This window comes from Lipophrys pholis (genome assembly GCF_963383615.2).
Source record: "Lipophrys pholis genome assembly, chromosome: 12".
Taxonomy (NCBI): Eukaryota; Metazoa; Chordata; class Actinopteri; order Blenniiformes; family Blenniidae; genus Lipophrys; species Lipophrys pholis.
Genome location: NC_137641.1, coordinates 19456839 through 19478244, shown reverse-complemented (window position 1 = coordinate 19478244; position 21406 = coordinate 19456839). Strand labels below are relative to the sequence as shown.

At 39.4% G+C, this 21406-nt stretch overlaps 1 protein-coding gene across 3 annotated transcripts in view; it reads right to left on the bottom strand.

The window, feature by feature from the left end:
• The window catches only part of strbp (spermatid perinuclear RNA binding protein), a 92991-nt gene that overhangs the window by 55190 nt on the left and 16395 nt on the right, over positions 1-21406 (bottom strand). For all 3 annotated transcript variants that reach the window (XM_080476400.1, XM_080476399.1, XM_080476398.1), the window contains one exon: positions 4387-4506. The gene's annotated coding sequence lies outside the window, so the exon portion shown is untranslated. The remainder of the gene's footprint in view (positions 1-4386; positions 4507-21406) is intronic.

Here is a 21406-nt window from a genome sequence, read left to right as displayed (position 1 = left end):
GCTCTGACTTTTTCATGTATCAGCATTTTTTTTTCTTTTTAATGATTAGGTATTTGTTCTTGAAAGGAGTGTGTGAACAAAATTATGCTCAACAGGGGAAAAGACTGTCTTGATTTTTCCTTGCAAAAGGTTTGTAAATATTTACATAAAGTACAGCCAACGACTGGTGATGAATTATTTATAAAGAATCAAGGAAAGGGACTCGCAATGGTTTGTTGCCATGGACCTGCTGAACGTGTGGGTGTGTGTTTTCATGGGGGGGTGAGAGAGAGAGAGAGAGAGAGAGAGAGAGAGAGAGAGAGAGAGAGAGAGAGAGAGAGAGAGAGAGAGAGAGATGCGCTCTGCTGCGCTCACCGGCAAAGTCACTGCTTTCTCAAGGACACTGCGGCTAAGGGGCAAGAAGAAGAGAAGGAATGACACATGAGAAGAAGAAGCAAAGTAGAAGACAGCGACAGATTAAAAAAAAAGAGACGTTTAATGATTCGGGAGGCTCACAGGCTGAAGCGGAGGGCAACAAACGAAAACAGAAATGGCCTTACAGCAGTGAAAAGATGTGAAAAGTGATGGAAGGTGATTGACTGGGAAGAAAAGGGCCTCAGTGGGATGTTGAATTTTAAAGGAACACTGGAATTTTCCAAAAAGGGACTTTGCAGTCGTGGGTGTGTCTTGTTTCAGGAAGTTTCTGTTCATCCGACAGTGACGTCACCGTGAATATTTAATTAATAACCCCAGCTCTAATTTGCGTCAGCAACTAAACTAAACACCACTACATATCACTTATCAAACATCAATTTAATCAACACACTTTTTATTTAGGCCACCCTGCTGCACAGAGAGGCAGAGAGAGTGAGAGCCAGGTATCAAAATACCGCTGAGGTGACCTTCAGAGGGCTGAAACCTGAAGGATGTCGTAGTTTTTCCCAACCTAAACTGCATGGAAGAAAAACAACAACAAAAAAATCTTTGTAAGGCCTTCATATTGTTGCAATGAATTTACTTTCAGCTTAACCTTAACAATCCTTTAACCCTAACTCTGCTACATCCCTAACTTGTTAAACTGTAAAACCACACTGACACCTTTAACAAACACGTCTAAACATGGTAAACTATAGGTGGAGCCCCACAGGTGGTGTGCTCAGACCTCACAAGCCACAAAAGAGGGACATAACACACACACTGTGTTTTGCCTTTGCTCCTTTGGAAAACTATCTTTTTTTGCGAGTGTGCATTGAGACCCTGATATCACAACTTACAGCCACGCCAGGCCAGTTTAAAGCACTGGTATTTGCAGACACTGAGCGTTTAGTTGAAGTTATACTGTCTCACTCGTACAGAGCCCGGGTGGGCCCTCTAGTCCAGCAGGGTCTTGCATGTTTTTAATGTCTCCCTGATTTATGAACGTGTCAGCATAAAAAATCAGCTAAAACGCTTGAAAACAAGTCACTCATTGAGATCAGGAGTGTTGATGCTGGACGTGGAACATGCGGAAATCTGAAAAGTGGCCCTCCAGGATCAAGACGGTCCACCTCTCATTTGGGTACAATGAAGCTTATCATTCTAAATTTATACAACATAATACCAGCCAGTGTAGTATTGAATATGTATTTAATGTATACTGTTGATCCAGGGTCCATTTTCTTTGGCATAAGATATGGACCTCCTAAATAAAATATGTATTATGGTACTTAGGTACATCTCCTATGACATAGATTCTGTACCTCTTGTGTTTAATGTATACTATAGTACCCGGATCCATTTTCTATGACATAGGAAATCTGCCACCTCAATCTGCACCATCATGCCAGGCGTGTTCTTGAAGAACACTTGGAACCTGTTGTCACTCTTTAATGGTTTATCTATAATAAAATTATGAGTCACTACCTATTGTATTTTGTTGGTTACGGAGATATTTATTTATGTGGTTAAAATGTACTGTATAAGCATTTCAATGCAAATATTGGGGGGGGGGGGGGGGGGGGTCCATATTACAATGTGACACCGGGTTAACAAATACCAAAGATTGTTGCTTCCAATCAACGCAACAATTATTTTCAGGTTCATCAAATTTACAACATAATGGAGAATGAATCTGAAGAATCCATAAAAAATGTCTGTTACTTTAATTTTATTTTATTAAATATATCAACGATTATACAATTCCCAGAAAGAGTGAATGAATGGAAGCAACAAATCCTCACTTTTCAGAAGTCTGAATCAACATGGTGTGTCGTCACTTGAAACCATTTCGGAGTCCTGTTTTTTCAAATATGCTGGTGATTATTGTCTCTATAGATTTTCTATGATTCGGTGATTCATGGACTAATCCTCTCAGCAGCACTGACATGAATTAAATTCACTGAATTAACACAACTCCACTGAGGAAAAGCAGGCCTTGCACAGTTATGTCGGCTACACTGTGAAGAAGAGCAAAGGAGCCCATTTTTCTGTCTGGTTCGGCCTCACTACCGGTCTGCTAAACCTCTACAGCAATCAATTATTTACACATAAACACAGACACGCAGACCCCAAAACACTCCCACTGAGATGATAGTGGGGAAGGCCGCTGGCTGAATTGCATAAAAGCTACTTTACATACATAAGTAGGCAGTTTACCAAAGAAGAGAGTGAACTGGACAACCACCAGGACCACAGCCGCTGACCGACTGTGATCACAGAACCTGTGCAATTTAAATGCATTGTCAATGTGCAGCCACAACACTGACACAAGACCACAAATGAATGATGGGGTTTGTTTTGTTTTAAGGGTGCAGTGTGGTGAAAACATGAATAGAAAAGCGTGAAAATGAGCAGACATATAGGTAATGCCAGTAATTACAGACAATATTATTACACACTGTTGTACTCTTGTAAAGCCTATAAGCAACAGCAAATAACAATCAAATTTATATTACTGATTTATCACTTTTTTGTCGCATTAAACCTCATAATTCAGTGTTACCTAACGGATCACATCATTATATTTACTTTGTGATATGAAAAAGAAAAGCACAAGATCATGAATTAAGTTTTACTAATATAAACTACCGGAGCAAAACAATGTCCAAAATGAAATGAGGATTGAACTTACCTCAATTATTTTCACACATGTAACCAGAAAAGGTGTGTTATTTATTCATTATATATTGTCATATGTTTATAAAATTTTACAAATCTAATAATAATAATAATTCAATCTGGTGCAACGGTAATGTACATCCTTCAATGTCTTAGATATAATAGTTCCTAATTATTATCAGCCAAACTTACCATCTTTTTTTTTTGTACTTATTTTTCTACTCCTACGCTTGGTGAAAACTGCTCGTGTTATTTGGTTCTTGAACTGCTGTTGGTTTAGGATGTGGTTTATGTCTCTCTATGCTGTAACTATAACTGTAACAATAGTTTCATCAGCGAGGTTTTTTTTCCATCATGTGTGCATCTGCAGTTTCCACGAGCAGTGTTTCACAAGAGAAGCTGTTTGTTGACTTTCTGCTTTTTGGTCTAATTTCTTTTTTTTTTTTTGTCCTCATGACTTCTACACTCTGGCCATTAGGTAAGAAATAATTAGGACCGTCTACTGATAACATTTTTTTAAATAAATGCAGTTTTTGAAAGTGAATTGTAGTCTAGTCACATATTAATAAGTTACATATTTGCTGTAATAATAATACAAAAGACAATAGTAATAATGAAAATATTAATAGAGAAAGAAAACCCCAAAAATGCACAATATTTCAGTTTATTCTGATGTTCAGCTGTCAATTTGTTAGTGGGACAAAAACAGCCATAGATCTTTTCCAAAGCTTAAGTTTTACTAAAACATGAATAGGTGTGCTCTGCTAAATTGCAAAGAAAACTACACACAGATTTGTCTTCACAACACAAAAACATTTTAAACACTGACTATAAAATCAAATTTCCTTTGTGTATTATAAAGCCAACACACATATTCCCGCCATGCACTCTATATCTTAAAATTGCACGGAATATTTAACTCCTCTTCATTCTGTTATCCTCAAGATTAATAGACAAAAAAAAGCCCTCTCCATGTTTGATTGCTATCTTTGTAAGATTTCACAAAGCGTGTCCCATCCTCTCTGATCAAAGCAGTACTCTCCACTCTCTTTCCGCGTTAACTCGAGCTCGTAACAGAAGACATAAGATGCAATAATGCACGTGCAGACTCACAGATCAACACAGTCTTTGGCTCAGCAGGGGTGTAAACCAACATCTATGCTACAGGGCCTCACTTGTTTTCTGGGTTATTGGGCCGCAGTGTCAACAATGAGCTACCGACCGCGTCAGCTACAGAGGCTCGAGAGAGAATACAGAGATAGATAGATAGACGGGGAGATAAGAATTGATTCCGTTATTTGTTTCACTCACCTATCTTTGTCGTCCTATCTGTGTATATGCCCACTTTTTTTCTTTCTTTTCTTGTTCAGAGGCTTGTCAGCCAGTCCGTCTGTCTGGAGTCGCGGTGTCAGAGCAGGCAGGGTTCAGTACCTGAGAAGACACAAGTTCAAAGGTTGGCGGAGATCACCTCGACAGCAGTTAAGGATCATGTTCAAGTTGACTTCAGTCAATCAAAGGAGACAATAAAGTGCTGCAAAAAGGCTCATAATGCCCAAACACGTGGAATAACAACATATTATTGTGTGGCAAAAGAGAAAACAGTCAAACAATTAGAGGAGAAATCATCTAATATAGTCAAAATGCATTTTTAATTCCTGTGGAGTTGCATATTTCTGCACACAGCAGTCATTTCACTATTTACTCCCTCCAAACATCTCCAGAAAGAGAAAAGTGAACTGAGGATAGATAACAGAAAAAAGAAAGCAGGAAAATAAAATCCTGAACTTTCACAGAGCAGAAAATTGAAACCCTGCCTCAAGAGAGGAGGCTGGCTCTGCCTTTTCATTTGCATGTGTGTCGCTTTCACTCTTTATTCTTGCTTAGCATACAGACAGTTTTGCAGAGAATGGGGTGAAATGCATGACACTGTATTGCAAAATTTCAGCGATAATTCCATTCATTCCCCCAAGAAATGTCTGACTTGGGGACAAAAAGCTGGCTATTAGCTTATCTGCAAAATTTGCTCAGCATTAATCACTTGATGAAGTTTATATAATACACTGTGAATACATACTGAAGCCCTGTGATAGAAAGCTGAGCACGGCTCGACAGTTCTTTACATATAGCAAACAAAGTGATTTGGACTTTTGCCTTATAACCCGAATCTGAAGGCTGTGCAAAAATGGACGCATATTCGCATACCTCCAGTTTGTTGTCACCAGTGTTGTTGCATGAAAACACAGTAAACGGATATATTCTAAACACTTTACAGGCAGCGTATTAAAGACAATAAATCCCAGCCCGTTGAGATGCTATGTAATCATGTCATGGCCCTTCCTGCACAAAGAACAAAAGAGTTTGACAGTGACGATGACGACAAACCAGATACAACAAACTGACTCTGTCACACCCCTCCGGAAAATGACAAGCTCAGATTCAGTCAATAATATCAGAGCAAAACAAACATGGACAGTTGCTGCTTGTCGTTCGGGGAAGCAGTCACACCTTTGATAGTTGAGCATTACTGAGATAGGTGTTGGTTGGTACGACGCATGTTATTGTACGGCAAGACAAACTGGTTCCTTTTCATATATGACTACCATTCATACGCACATACGAGGAAACACAAACGCCCCAATACATGGCAGTTGGTGCAGACAGATTTTAGGTAGATACACACCCCGCAGGAGCAAACAAATGTGTTCATTTTCTTGTGGTGGCAACAATCAGTGGGTTTTGGCCAGAAAAATCAAAACTTCCTAAGAAACTCAACTGCAGAACTCTGTTTTGCATTTCTATATCGCCAGTTATAAGTCAGTGATAAATCTGACTTTATCCTGCATGTCGAACCTTCATGGCAATGCAGTTGACTCCACCGTGTCTGCATTCTGACAGCCTTGTAAACAGAAACAATCTCTGACATAGTGCAGAAAAAAACTGGCTTACCCTCTGCAAGGTCCCCTGCTTTTGTTTTACTTCTGACAGCAGGAGGAATTTGAGAGAGTCTATCAAACAGGATGTTGAGAAAATAACTTTTATTTAGCACTTTGTATTTGATGCAGAATACAAACATGGCTCCTCGTAAAGCTAAGAAGGGAATTACTTGGTATGAGTAGCTTTTATGAATCTAATCAGTCTAGTATCCCATCAATAACAAACCTTAATGTCAAGGCAAACCTCAGAGCATCATTATGAGCAAATAACAAAGGAGCAGACTCTAGTTCAAGCAAATGAGGGAAAAATATGTTCACTTCTGGAAATTTCTTTTAATGATAACAAATGTGACTTATTTTTGTGCATTCACCGATAGATCCAAAGATTGCGATTTTTACTGAAGTTACAACAATCGTATATTGGAGAGGTGAAGTACGGCTTGTAATTTCAACTTTGAAATCATTTCTCACACCTCTGACAGGTCCGCTGGTCTATTTTGAGGTGAGGAGAATAAACCCCATCAAGTCGCAGACTTGTCTTTGTTCTCTCTGCAGGAGAGCCCTTGTACAGGGGTTAATAGAGACACTTCAGTTGCTGTCAGATAATGATATCCAGTGACGGGCGCGTGTTCTCAATAGACTGCGCATGGGAAGGAGTAACAAACCCTCTGTTATCAGCATTATTTAATTTGTCGATCCTTCACATCTCATTTGTGCACTGTTACCGGTGGTGAGAAAAAGAATCCAGGTGTCAAACTCGGGAGGCAATGGTGCACTGAAGCATGAACAGGAGCATAATTCACGTCACAGCAGGTGGTATATGAACTCCATTTAGTGGGTGAATCGCAAGCACTAAGATACTAAGCTCGTTCGTCGCCATTCAACAAGGTGACTGTCAATAACAAGAAATATGCATTGCACATATAGAGAATGCAATGGACTGCAAATTAGAAAATCTACACAAAAACCAATGATGTAGGTATGTGTATGGTTTCATATACAGTGGCCCAGCACCCCTCCACTTTGGTGATAAAAACAGGGAAAGGTGCTCCATCTCTCCTGGAGTAGAGCTATAGGCACTCTCCTTCACTCCAACCATTAAGCTGTGAATTTTCACAAGCATGAGAAGGAACCGACTCACCCAAGAGCCCCTTAATTCACAGGATACATTAAACAACCTCCCAACCTTCATCTTTTGCAGACATTTATACTTGGATACTAGTGAGTGTAATAGCCTTCGCCATGCTTTTGTATTTGTGAAACACTCAGAGTACCACAGATAAAAGAAGCTGTTTTACCAGTGGAGTGTGCAGCCATTATCAGGGTAGACTAGATCAGTTTTTGCTCAAATGATGAGCTTTTAGAATATATTACAGGTGAGTAATAGTGATTACCAAGAGTTGGTTTACAGAGTGTTACTCTATGTTACTTTATTAATTTTGTTGTAAAGTAACACCTGAAATCCACATGAGAATTTTCCCAACAATACTACCTGTTAAATATTGTAATTTTTTGAGAAAGAAAGAAATTCCCTTAGGTATTATATCTTGTTGACACACTAATGCCCTATAAGTGTTGATAAGCAAAGCACACACTAAACAACAAACAGCTAAAAACAGCTCTGCAGACTGTCACATAAACCCCATGAAATCAATGGTTTTCCTTCATTATAGGAGTTTTTCAGTGTCATACGACCATCAAAACAGAGTTTCTCTTGGGTTTTCATGTAGCAAGTGGGCATGAGGTGCCAAATTTTGTAAATTGGAACATCGACAATGTAATGATGAATTCTGCAAGTAAAACGTATAGCTCACAAGGTCTGACACCTCTTTTATCTTATATCCCATGATTACACAGATTTTCTAATTGTAAAAAAAGCTCAGTCCTTTTGCATATATAGTTTTTAATCTGACAATTTTTGAAAATTATACATCATTAAGTTTACCATGAAAAATACCACAAAATCATTGCACTCTGTCTTAAAGTAACATATATGTAGAACTATGTTCTAGATCAGGGGTGTTAGAGGATGACCACCACTTAATAGAACTCAAAATATTATGTAAATACCTGATTTTGCACTAAGATTTTAATATGCAACTGTCACAACTGTCACATTTAGTCATCTCGATTGCACGTACAACAAACTGAGCCCAAAACCTGTGTATTTTGATAAAATATTTATTATTATAATACTTATTCCTTTTTCTTTAAAAAACGATGCTTGGAAGAGGCTTCCCCCCTGACCCCAGACTTTTTCTACTTTCGCACTTCACTAGATCTTATGGCTAGTATGAACATTTTTTAGGGTGAATCTTATACGAAAATTCTGCTTGTTTGAATATTAAACAGATCGTTATATTAGTATTACAGTTTGTGGAAAATTGAGTCATTGAGACTTTTTCTTGCAGCTTGCAGCCTAAGTGAGATTGACATGACATGGGAAGCACATTAGCTGATCCCACTGTGAAACACCAGGGTGCTTTCATCAAACTATAATAGACCATTTCATTTCAAATGTGTTTCGCTATTCAATTTGTGGAATACATAAAAAAAAAAAACAATCCTTTTTAATATTCATACACTTCAATAGTAATTGTGATGTGACAGGGTATCCCTAACCACTTTTCTGAATTTAAGAATATGACACGTAATCCTAATCCGCATAATCTTCTTTGTAAATCATTTTCATTACACCAATGCTCTGGCATGCACACATCCAATTTAAGTGAATTCGAGGAACATAAACAACAATTTTCCAAATCAAATAAGGTTTTCTGAGTCCCGTGACTTGTTTGTGTACAAAGGCTGTGCATTTCTGAGTCGAAGGTGAAGATAACGATTCAGAAAGTCTCCGACATACAAACATACGCCCACACACAGGAGGAGACCCTAGAATTGGTTCTATATTACTATATTTCCACAGTGTAAGAGGTGGGCCGGCCCACCGATCTAATCTGACTCAGGCTTGCCTTTCAAAGACCAATCAGGAAACAACAGGAGGCTGAAAGCAATACAAAGATGATATGAATACGTGGGAGAGAAGGCGACGGGAGGATTATGGGTCGGTGAAGGAGTTGCATCCTTTCTGGAGGCACGACACAGCACAGCTATGTCACAGGACGATAAAAGGAGTGTAGTGCTAGGGAGTTTCCATGCTCACCCTGTTCTTCATGCTTGTGAGTCAGGAAGTCCTGCTCTTCCTCCCTCCACTCAACAATAAAAAAAGCAATTCAAGCTCATACACATGCAGCCATTGCAGAGTAATTTACTGCCGACTGCATGGCTTCTTTGTCAGGAGCAGCAGAGAGAAGTCAAATAGCAGTTCCTTATAAACTGAATCTGAAATGTTCAGTTTGAGAATTAAACAACTCATGTGTTCAGTTCTGCATGAAAATGAATACGCTTTAAACAATTAGACTGCAATGCAGGTTGGCTGCGAGAAACATCTCGGTGAAAGCTATCACTGTGACACCTACAAATAAAAGGACACACTCATCTTTTATGTTGGGTTTGGAAAGAAACCCTAAATCCTCTAAAGTCCCAGAGCCCAATTAGAAAAGGGATGGCTTCTATTCAGAAAGGGAGACAATGGAATGCTTTTTCAGCATTGTATCCTTTTACTATTGATCAAAGAGCTTCGCTTACTCTTTGTTGTGCAGAAAAAGGAATATAAAAAAAAGGGATGATGGCATCTGAACTAGGCAGAAATGGGATGCAAAAAATGCGTTCTGGCAAAAAAAGAAATTCCTAAAAAGGTCCACGGACAGCCATTTCAGTTCACTTTGATACTTAGTTGGTTTTTCTTTTATGGGGGAGTCAAGTAAAAAAAATCACCACAGTATATCACATATTTCTGAACAAACATAATGAGCATTTGTTGCTGGTTGAGATCTGAATAGTACAGAAATAGCCTTATTTAAAATATTAACATAGTTTTTCAAAATCCTGTTAAAACTTTCCTCTATAATTTTGAAAGAAACCTGGACTAGATTGTGGAGACGTCTGCGCTAGCGTTTGTATAATGATAAAAGTTACTAGTTTCAAATAAATTATTATTTTGGATATTCCGTGAACTTGTTTAAGTGTCCTGAATAAACCTTTTAACTGGTGAATATGTGCGTGTGCTCAAAGGAACTAAATTTAGCAATAGGAGACTCAGGATTAAAATTTCTCAACCGTGGTGAAACTGGGTCCAGTTATGATTTTAATAATAAAAATAATGTATTTGATCTATTATTGATGTGGATTGAAAGTATTTGCACCATGTTTTCACCATATTCTGTTCACACAGCTGCTACGTCTCTATATTTCATCACAACCGCAGCACTGAAACTCAGGTAATTATTGTACTAAAGCTGCTTTTCAGGCTCATGTGCTCAGAATCACAAATTTATCTGGCTTTTACATGCATTTTTGAAAGAGGAATGGATCACAGATTCACTCTCATTCACTAAACCACTTGTACAGACGCATCAGGGAACAGCGATGGTTAAAGGTGTATTTGTGATGGGTCATTTGTAGATAAACACACGGCTTGTGTGTGTTGATATTAGTGTGTTGTAATGAGATTAGAGAGTATAAGTACTTAGATTTATGCCTAAATCAGAGGATGGAACTGATGAACTGATGATGAACTCTAAATCTCATGCTGCACATTTTGTCACATGCAAAGTTGTTTTGTGTGGTTCAATGTTGGATCTTATGATATTTTTCAATGTGGCGGGTCACTGTATTAACTTTTAAACTAATGCTTGGGCACTGAAACTTGTTTTCTATTTATTTCTTCATGATTCCTAGCTAGAAAAGACGTATATATGACTCCTTGATTTTTCCGTTTGCAGCAACTATTACAATTTTAAATCTTTTTGACAAATCTGCAATGCCGTAAAAATGTGCATAGTAAGATCTAACTTTTCTGATCAGAGATGATCTATAGGTGTGACAATATTTCAGTGCCAAGACAACTTTAAATGGTGAGTTTACCTGAGAGGACAAACAATGAGGACACACCAGCCTTTCAGTAAGACATCATGCCTTTTTTATGGCCCATTTGAAGTTGCAGCTGTTTTGTATCACCGCTATGAAGTGTTTCATTTCACTCAATTAATCAAGCAAGTGTTTGTAACCACTGGATGTGATTCAGTCTCTTTCCAGCTTTATGGACCACAGTAACGGTGGCTGTGCACGCCCTATGTCAGGCCTCTGCCACTGACGGTCCCCTCAAAAGAGATCATGAAAAGAAGAAGACAGACAGGAAGGGGATGAAGGAAGGCAAGACTTGACTCCTTGCGCCTCCATCACACACTTGTATCAACACACACAAACACTACAAGAGTGACTAACACTTGCCCTCGGCTTCATACTGTAGCTTTTAACAAATCCAAGCTTTAACCAATCATTTCCCTTCTCTCTAGGTTGCCATGGCTACAGCCTGCCTCCATGTCTGTACTTTAGGAAGGGTGAGAATTCACCACTGTGTGTGTGTGTGTGTGTGTGTGTGTGTGTGTGTGTGTGTGTGTGTGTGTGTGTGTGTGTGTGTGTGTGTGTGTGTGTGTGTGTGTGTGTGTGTGTGTGCGATATGTATGCGGTGTGGTAATCCTACCAGATGGGGTCTTAACACTTCCTCACTGTCAACTTTACATTCACACTCCCGTTGGAGGTCTGAGATGGGAAGGTGTGAGATAGCAGAGAGGTGAGCTCCGCAGAGCAAGGAGGCGGTCTGCAGCGATGTGACACCTCCAGCGAGCCATCCCATTCACTAAAGGGGCACATGAAAAGTAGCAGCCTGACCTCTACTTTATTATCAGTATTATCACATTACAACCTGTATTCCAAGTATCTAAAACCTAACAAAGGGGCACAAGTATAGCACAGCAATTTAAGAGAGTAATGAAAGCAAATTGATAGTATTAAAAATATACATTTGTTAAAACTTAACCTATTAAAGCCTTCGACAGAATTTATATCTGTCTTGTAATGGCTGTTTGTAATATTTCAGCTTGTCTTCCTGAAGCTGGACGGGACATGATTGACTTGCCCCCATGCTGCATGTCAATTGTCTTTTCTTAACACTATAGCGTCACATACTGTATATGGTTAATTTATACATTCGGCTGTAGGGACAGAACTGAAAATGAGCTGTTGCAACAATCCCGTAATTCATTGTTTTAATTTGTTTTAAACATACTGTACATCATTACAGATGTTTTGCTTGGAAAAGTTCTGATAAGCGATGGTACGAACACAATGTGCTAACAATGAACATGGATGCATTTCAGAATGATCTTTAATCCGAGTAGAGGCCGATTTATCCTGACAATCATTTGTATTTTAAGGAGGAGGAGGGATCCACAAAAAAAACCTGTATGTAATTGGAGTGACTTCATTGAATTACACAAATGTACAAAACTTCAAGTCATGAGAGGAATATTGTCCTCTGGCAGTGAAATATTTGATGATATAAATAATGGTAAGAATTTCATGATATCCAAACTTATGATGCTTTAACGAGCAAAAAGATATAAATGTTTGAAAGTAAATTACAGTCATGGCGCACACCATGGCACTATAGTTAGTGCTCTTACGATTATTGTACGAAGGTTGTAGGTTCCAACCCACGCCAGTGTGTCTGTGTGGAGTTTACTCCTGTGTTGGACTGGTAAGGTGGTCCACGATGTGCCCTGCAGTCGCCTGGAGCTGGAGAGAATTGTCTAAAAAATTATTTAAACAGGTACAATTGCTCTCGGTGTGAACATGTGTGTGATTATCTGTTAGCAGGGATCATCTTTAGCCACCCACAAAACTGAGTTGCATAAACGATGGTTGGATAGATAATCAGAGAGCTGGTTTCTGGTATATTTCATATCTTTGAAATATTTAGTTTTTAAGAAAACTACTCTAAGAAGTTTTATTTATTGCTGTTGCAAAGCAATCCCCCTAATCTCTGACACCTTAATGTCTTATACAATCTTTACGTATTTTTGTTAAAAGTCCTGGTAAACACGATTGTCAGTAGTTTACTGTAAATTCAGCAAAAATTCAGTGACATTTTCCTTCCTGATGAAATAATATGACATGCTTCCAATATTATCAGATTTAAGTACAGGAACTATATATATATATATATATATATATATATATATATATATATATATATATATATCAAGATAAAATGACAAGATTGGATTATTTGAGTGAGAGAAAGAGCCTCACTTCCACCATCCCCTGCTCCTGCCAGCAGGTTGGGGAAGTCGGGACTGAGTGAGATGGATCCGAGTGTGCACACCCATGATGCTTTGCACGTGTGTCTTTAGAAGTGCGGACTTTGCCAGATGTCACCTTGCAGGTGCGTCTGTTTGCTATCAGGTCGTCGACAAGAGTAATATCGACACTTGAGGATCAACATATCACTAAAACTCCCACCATCTGCCCGCCAGCGCACAAATATAGACGCAGTCGTCTCTTATTGTGCTGCCATTGCTTTATCTCGCTGCATCGCTCCACTTTCCTCCCTGTCCCAGCTCTCTGCAGTCCTGCTATCCATCATCATTAGGAGGTGAATAGATGACCTGTCTACACACTCTCTGTCCCCTTACTCTCTGGAGGAGAGGAGAGGAGAGGAGAGGAGAGGAGAGGAGAGGAGAGGAGAGGAGAGGAGAGGAGAGGAGAGGAACATCCTGAGTTTCGTCCCGATTGAAATCTCATGATCACGTTAATTTATCTAAAAAATGAAAAGATAATCAACAAAAATGGGTAGCTAAATCATTTTTATTGACAGCATGTGATCAATATACATCTCCAGTTTTTGAGTTTGACATGACAATTATCGCAAATATAATGAGAAATACTTGTAAAAACATATGATGTGTTGTGATCCAGATGTACCCGTCACGACAGGAAACCTCTCATTCTTTCAAGCAAATTATCTGACATCACCTCACATCCCAAATGCATAATGTAATTAAATATTTGATGCCAGAGACATGAAACATTATCTAAAAACCTATCAAGTGTATGATATGCTTTTGTTTATGTGCATAATCATCTGACATTTCTCTCCGCATAGTGTGACAATCTTTAAGAATCCGGCTGATATTCCGCACCAAACACAGCAGGGAGCTGATTGATCTCTGCATCCCGAAAGGAGGACGAACGATCAAAGCAAATCAAGCCAAATATAGCGGAGGGGGGAGCACAGGAGCAGAGTGGCACGAGAGGAAAGGATGGAAGCCCCTAAGATGGAGGAGGAGACGACTGGAGGAGAGCAAACGTATGAGGAGAGGACGATCAGAGGACAAAGTATTGTCTCCTGGTAATATGTAAAAATAACTCTGCTGCCGCTGTGCTTGGTGGAGGAGCTAAGTGGGTCAGAGAATTCCCACAGAGAGAAGGAAAGACGGAGAGAGAGAGTGTGAGAGAGAGAGAGAGAGAGACAGAGACAGAGCATTGACTCAGTTTGTGGTATCAGTCTGAGGCAGGAGTCAGCCTCTCCTCACCTTCGACTGTTAAAGTGGAATCTCTGTGTGCCTCCACTCCACATATTTGTACAGTTCATCTATCCATCCATCTTTCTAACGGACTGTCCTCCTTGCCCCACCCTCATCGCATCTTTTTTTGGCTCCCTCTTCTCCGCCATCTCTAGCTCCTTTGTTTACACCCTCCTCCTTTCGCTCCTCCGCTAATAAACACAGCCTCGACTTTATCACATAGACTCGCAAGCTTCTCTCACATTCTGCTCCCAAGTTCCTCTCTGGCAATTAACCCCACTCCCCCTGTCCTGCTCTCCTTCACGGTCTATCTTTTTCTTTTTCTCCCACTGTATGCCGACTACACAGGAGAAAATGCAATTAAAGCCGGTCTGTATTGCACTGCAAGTTAATCTATTAAGCATAAGCCACCTAATTACCCTGAAGTTAACCAATGTGACACTTCTTGAATCAGTGGCAATAATAGTAAAATTGACTGATACTCTTAAGTTAATGTGGCACACAGTTTTAATATCGGTGGCATGCATCAGGCTCGAATGCTTCGCCATGTTATAATCACAAGTTAATGTGATATTGCGCTCTTATAAAACAATGGGGCAATTTAATGTGCATTCAAGAAAAACATTTAATTAGACTTTCATTTGGTTAATGCACAAACCAATTTACAACAACGTTGTATTTTGAATTGCTCAATTATTTCTACAAGGACTTCAGACACTTCCCTTTAATGTTTTCTTCCTTCCTTTGCCTCTTCTCTTTTCTCCTTTTGGACTTCTTCCCTTATTTATTCACATTACTAATGCATCATGTCCATTGGCCTGATTGTTCAGCGCCTTCTGTCCACACTTTGTCTCATTCCCACCCACCAAAGCCATCCGATATCACTGCCTGAATAGGGGAGCCCAGCACAACACAGCATGGGTTTGGCAAAGCGTCACGCAGAAGCAAGCAAGCATCCAGCACCGCTTTCAGACTATATTCTGTTACTGCCTCTCTGTGGAGCACCTGGAAACAGATCAGTTATGCGTGAGAATAATACCACCTTAAGTCTTTTCCAAAACTTTCTTTTCACCTTTGCTCCCTACCGACTGCATGTGTGAAGCCCAGCTTTTCCCTAATGTGTATCCAGCCACTGTGAGTTAAAGATCTGAGGATTAAACATTTGTTTTCATAACTGAGAACAGTAAACTATTTTAGACACTTGTGCACATATTGGCTATGCAAGAGTATCTTTAATATTGGAAAGACAAGATGAAGCATCACATAGTTTCCCTTTCATGGTTTTTAATCCATAAAATGTAATCATATGCACCGAATGTGTCCCGCTCTGCTGTGTTTTTGCATTTGTTCCTGTTTCCCCAGCCAACACTGCAGCTATAACAGAAACCCATAAACCATACAACATGCGATGGTCAGCAATTCTGAGCAGTAATTAAATCTTTATTGATGAAGCGTGCTGAAAGCATACTAACTATTTTTGCAAACTATTCATCAGGGTACTGTGTTGCATTAGGTGTGTGTGTGTGTGTGTGTGTGTGTGTGTGTGTGTGTGTGTGTGTGTGTGTGTGTGTGTGTGTGTGTGTGTGTGTGTGTGTGTGTGTGTGTGTGTGTGTGTGTGTTAGCCACAGTCATATATCTAGAAGACAACCTAATATGGGATTGCCCTTTTTTTGTGGGAAAGGTAGGCAGTAATGTAAAAAGTGGGTATGCAAATTGCCTTTTAGTGAAGGTCAATTAATTATCACTTTTTTCTTGCAGCGTTTTAACAATGCAACAATGTTTTTCTCACAAGTAAATTTAGATTTCCGACCATGTCTTCACTACGAGGCCATAAATGAAACCAGGGTATTTTAAGGTGTACACATGCCTGATTAAGGCAAATGATATTTACAGTTGAGACCATAGATTAAAGTCATTAAGAACTGCAAGGCTGAATGGATTAACCTGCACCCGTGGTCCGAAATGGGCAGGGCTGCTGCTTGACTGGCTCACTAGAGGCAACAGAAATAGCCAGAGCTGACTTCAGCATATGTAGTACACTGCAGCAGTCCTCCTGGGTTCCATATCTTTGCATCTTAACCACCTGCTGTATTTGTGTTTAGTCCAAACCAACAGCTCCATGTGTTTGCGTATTGGAGTGTACATGCAATGCTGACATGGACATAGCAAGGTGATAGCAGGATCACATTTATAAGGATAGTAATGCATATGGGCTAAATAAGTCTTGCAGTAATACACTGTGGTCTTTTAAACTGAGAGCAAATTTAGTGAACACGCAAAACATTACATTATCCTTGTCATGCAGGGGGCTTTTAGTTGAGGAAACACTGCACCAGTGTTGCTACAGTGGATGGTTGACAACAAATAAATGCACAAGGTCTCAAAGAGAAAGCAAGTGCCTTCTATCAGCCTTATGCGTGTTTTTGCATGTGTAAGCAGAAAATATTAAGTTGTTGGAGTTTGTTTTTACTACGGAGCGTAAACAAGTCATGGTGAGCTCCCTGATGTTGGGTTTATGCAGTAAAGTGAGAGGAAAGTCTTAAAAAGAGAGTGATACGTGTAGAGTTAGACTTGATGCAAATACGGAGGACAGTGATTTGTGTTTAATTTCAGTTGTGCAAGAAACGGTTACTAACAGGGACAATAAGTTTTACAGCAAAAGCTGCTTCCCTGGACCTTTGCAATCATGTACTATTGTGAGTTTCCATGTGTAACTCCACCGTGATAGAACCCTGTAAGTCCTGTCTGCACTGACTCCATATATAGCTGTAAATATCTTACTACAGCTGCTTTCAACAATCACAGTGTGGTTTCAAAGTTAAATGATTTGTAAACTGAATAAAAAGCACAGGAAACAGTGTGATTCATCACTTACAACAACATTTACAAGTTACAGTTCAAAGTCCATAAGCATTATAACAATAAAGTCACTTTATGACCAACCACAAGGCTGCTGTCATTACTGACAGTCTCGTTTTAAAACAGGAAAAATGTGATCAGCTGAGCAAAGTATAATGCGTTTTGTGCGAGTCGGGTGCTTACAACCTGAACAGGGGTTACACACAGTCTGCAATTGTCTTCACTAACACATCCTATTTTATCATTTGAGTTCGTCTCTATTTCACTTACTTGGTCCTAAAATTGCATATTTCAAATAGTTTCGGAGGAGGCAAAAAATAAAGCATACCGCTGACCCCAGGATTTATCCTAGGATTACAAGGTTTATTTTCTATAAGATATGAATCGGTGTTAATAATGTAGCAAAAGCAGCAAACTTTAAAACTGATGGCTGATTAACCAATCTATGAAAAAAAGAGAGAGAAACATATGGCTCAAATAATGTTGTACAAATATAGACCAAATATCGAGACATCTGTTTTAAAGAAGGATGCAGTTTACATCATTACAGTAATACTTTGATTGATAATTCATCACCTGGAAACTGAAAGCTGAAGTTATTATTTCTTCTTCATTTCAGAATAATCACTGTTTATCATGGAGGGTTGAGCCACCTCTTCTGACATCAGGAAGATGTTTTGTGCTCCAAAAAGAAGAAAGCGAGACTGCCCCTTTGCTACAGCTGAAGATGCTCAGCGCTCTGCTTTCCCTTCATCTTTAGTAAAAACATTGTGCTGGACTGTAAATTTCGCCATAAAATAGGTCAACTTTTACTCACTAGCACAAATTAAGGCTTGTGGGCTGCAGCCGATTCTCGAGCTCGAGCCATATCCAATGTCGAGACAGGCTGAATATAGAATTTGCCTTCTAACTCGATGTGTCAGAGGCAATCTCTTCTACATGTACCTTAAATTTAATTTAGAAAACCACTCGCCTCTTAGGTTTTACTGGTAGTTTGGCCTGGTCCATTCATGGTTAGCACTAACACGCCTTGTTTTTTCAGCACCAGACTTGTTTTCAACACTGTGATTGGCGTATGTCTCTACCAGCGTAGGCAAGTTGTTCATTCAGTCCATTTCTATACTTGGGCTTTGTGTTTTTGCCTCGGTGAGCCATGAATGGAGTTGGATGCGTTTTCTTTGTGGTCTGTATATTTCATTAACTGCCCCATTGCACAGATAGCTGTTCCCACTTAAATAAAACCTGGTGTGGCCCGTCATTTCTTTTTTCACTTGTGCATCGTAATCCAGAACTCCATGTCCTGCCTTTGCTCTCTGCTTCCTGTGCTTTAATAACAAGCGCATGCAATTTTCTCAAAACTGAGGATGTGACGGGAAGTCGCATGATTAAACAAGAACAAATAATGGAGCATTTTGACACGATGAATGTGTTTTTCAAATTGCACGCAGACGAGCCTAAAATAATACACAAGTATATATCCCAAATACAACCAATACCAGCTAAAGCTAAAAAGGGGCAAATGGAAAGTTTTGATCTATCCACGGAGCCAATACACAGAAACAAACAGCCCCATGCACACAAATAATAGTAGTTCATAAACAATCACGTATGCTGTCGAGTTGATTAACTTAATGTGGTGATAAAAACTACAGGACTAGATTTGCTGATATCAGTGTAATTCAATGAAGGAGGACCTTTGTGATACGCCTCCAGGCAAATTTACAAAAAGTCACACATGTTAAAAGTGTATCCAATATACATAATATAATACTATCGAAAAATTCCTCCTCATAAATATCCTGCACTGACAGAGAACTTTTAACAGGCACTAGAGAATCGTGCATGAATATTCCCTAAAGATACATTACAAGATGAAGGGACACACTGACGAGTGAGAATAAGTCCGCAAACCTCTCAAAACGTGACAAAACTTCAAAGAGGAACATCTGATAAGGCACAGGATGCACGAGATTCAGCTGCGCAGGGGGACATAGCACATAAAAGGAGTCCTGAGGAAGACATGGCAGTGGGATGTTAGGCTATGAGGCCAAAAGCAATTCAAAAATGATCATTACTTCTGGATGAAACTGATATTTTCAGCACCATGGAGAGCAAACATCCCCAAGGAAACTTAATATAGAGCAAATGTACTTTGTAGTTCGATAACTGAATGATAACTGAACTTAGCAGCTTATAATAGTTCATCTGGACTCAACGGCGTGGATAAATAGAGACAGCAGCCATCAGACACAAATGTTCAAATCACGAGTTCTAAAATACATTTCAAACACAGCATATCATTACATCACTCTAATAAATTACCACTTCTCCCAAGTACTTGAGAAAATTGCATGGAAAGGATCATTTTAATAAGTCTAAGGCTCGAATCTGATGACCCACATTTAAGTCAAATCATTTCAAGTGGCTTTATATCAATGAACTCATAAGATATGATTTTTAGCAGAGACATCACCTTGCTCCTCTGAAAGCACCAAATTATAAACATATCAAATCCCCACCTTTTTCTTGGATTAAAGCACGAGTCACTATCACTGTCTTTGTATTGTTATTTCCACTTGAAGCACAAACTGAAGCATCAAATCACATCACCCATGAAAGAGCCACAAAGGGTGCTTTTTTTAGCTCTAATTTGAAATTTACTGATAAGAACAAAGCCATACCTAGTGACAGATCACTCTTTTTATCTCTCCTGAGCTGGGGACTGAGCTGGTACGAGGGGGGGTTGAGTGTCGAAGCTCTCGGCCTTTGTGACTTTCCACCGAGAGAAAATAATTCTATAAGGACGTGGACATGACATCGATGCTGTGAGGCAATGTCTCTTGAGGCTCGGAACAGAAAAAGGTGTCGCAGTAAAGCTGGCAAACACTGTCCCTCTTGAGATGCTGTTTCTCCGACCAAGTGAGTCATAAGTGAGGGAAGGTGCCCACTTTATATCCACCATGTCGAGTCCCCACTCACTCAGACCAAGAGCTGGAATAATCGCTGCGAGCAGGTAAGAGAGTGTCACCCGGATAGTGCCACAGAGCTGTAGGTGTGTCTGCTGGAGTACTCGTCTTAACTGAAAAGTTTCAAGATCGTTAGAAATTGGAGCTTCGAGAGAGCTCTGAATTCAGGCTCCAAATGAGTTGCTTCTGTCAGATACGCCAGCTTTGGAGGCGCATATTCGGCTCGGCATGATTGGGTGGATTTTAACCATTCTTCCCGGTGAGAGAAAGTGATGTGAGCTATGTAGGAGCTGCCAGTGTAGCACTCTAATGAGCCGAGGGTGAAAAGTCAGTGAGTTGGACCAGCACACGCCAATTTATGGTACATTCAGTCCATGTGTTTGGGTAGAGTTTAAACAACAGAAGACGTTCTGAAGTGTGGAAAGTGATTTACAGCCTCGTTAAAATATTATATCAAACTATTTTGTAGCATTGAGATTTTTTTTTTTTTTTTGGGGGGGGGGGGTTAATTATTTGTGGATTATTTTCCTGTAGATTTTATTCCTACTGCATACAGGCAAAGTCTGCAACTGAATGTAAAACATTAGAAACACATCCATCACCGGGGGTATTGTTGACAGGACGTATGCAGATGAAGCATTCTTTCTTAATTATTATTAATTATTTTCAGACATGTCAAAAACATGTACAAAATCCAGATACATACAAAAGAAAAAAATCTATTTATGCTAATTTGAATATTTATATACATAAAACTATTTGCACGTGCACACACATCAAATTCAGCATGTCTGAAAAGAGGTAGGAAAAAGTGACAACAATTTAATCATACACTTTCTCTACCATGAGGTGTACATCCTTTTCATGGTTGTTTAAATATTGCTTCTGAGGTTTTCCCTGGAATCCTCACTCCCCCTCTCTGTCAGTGAAAAGTTTATGTGCTCTATCTGGCAGTTGTTTAATTTGTTCAATTCGGTGGTGATTTCTTCTGTGAGCCGTTCTAAGCTCTCCCCTGTACACAAAATATTGGTGTTATCATCTGCAAACAGAACACATTGTAGTATTTTTGATGTTTTACATTTGT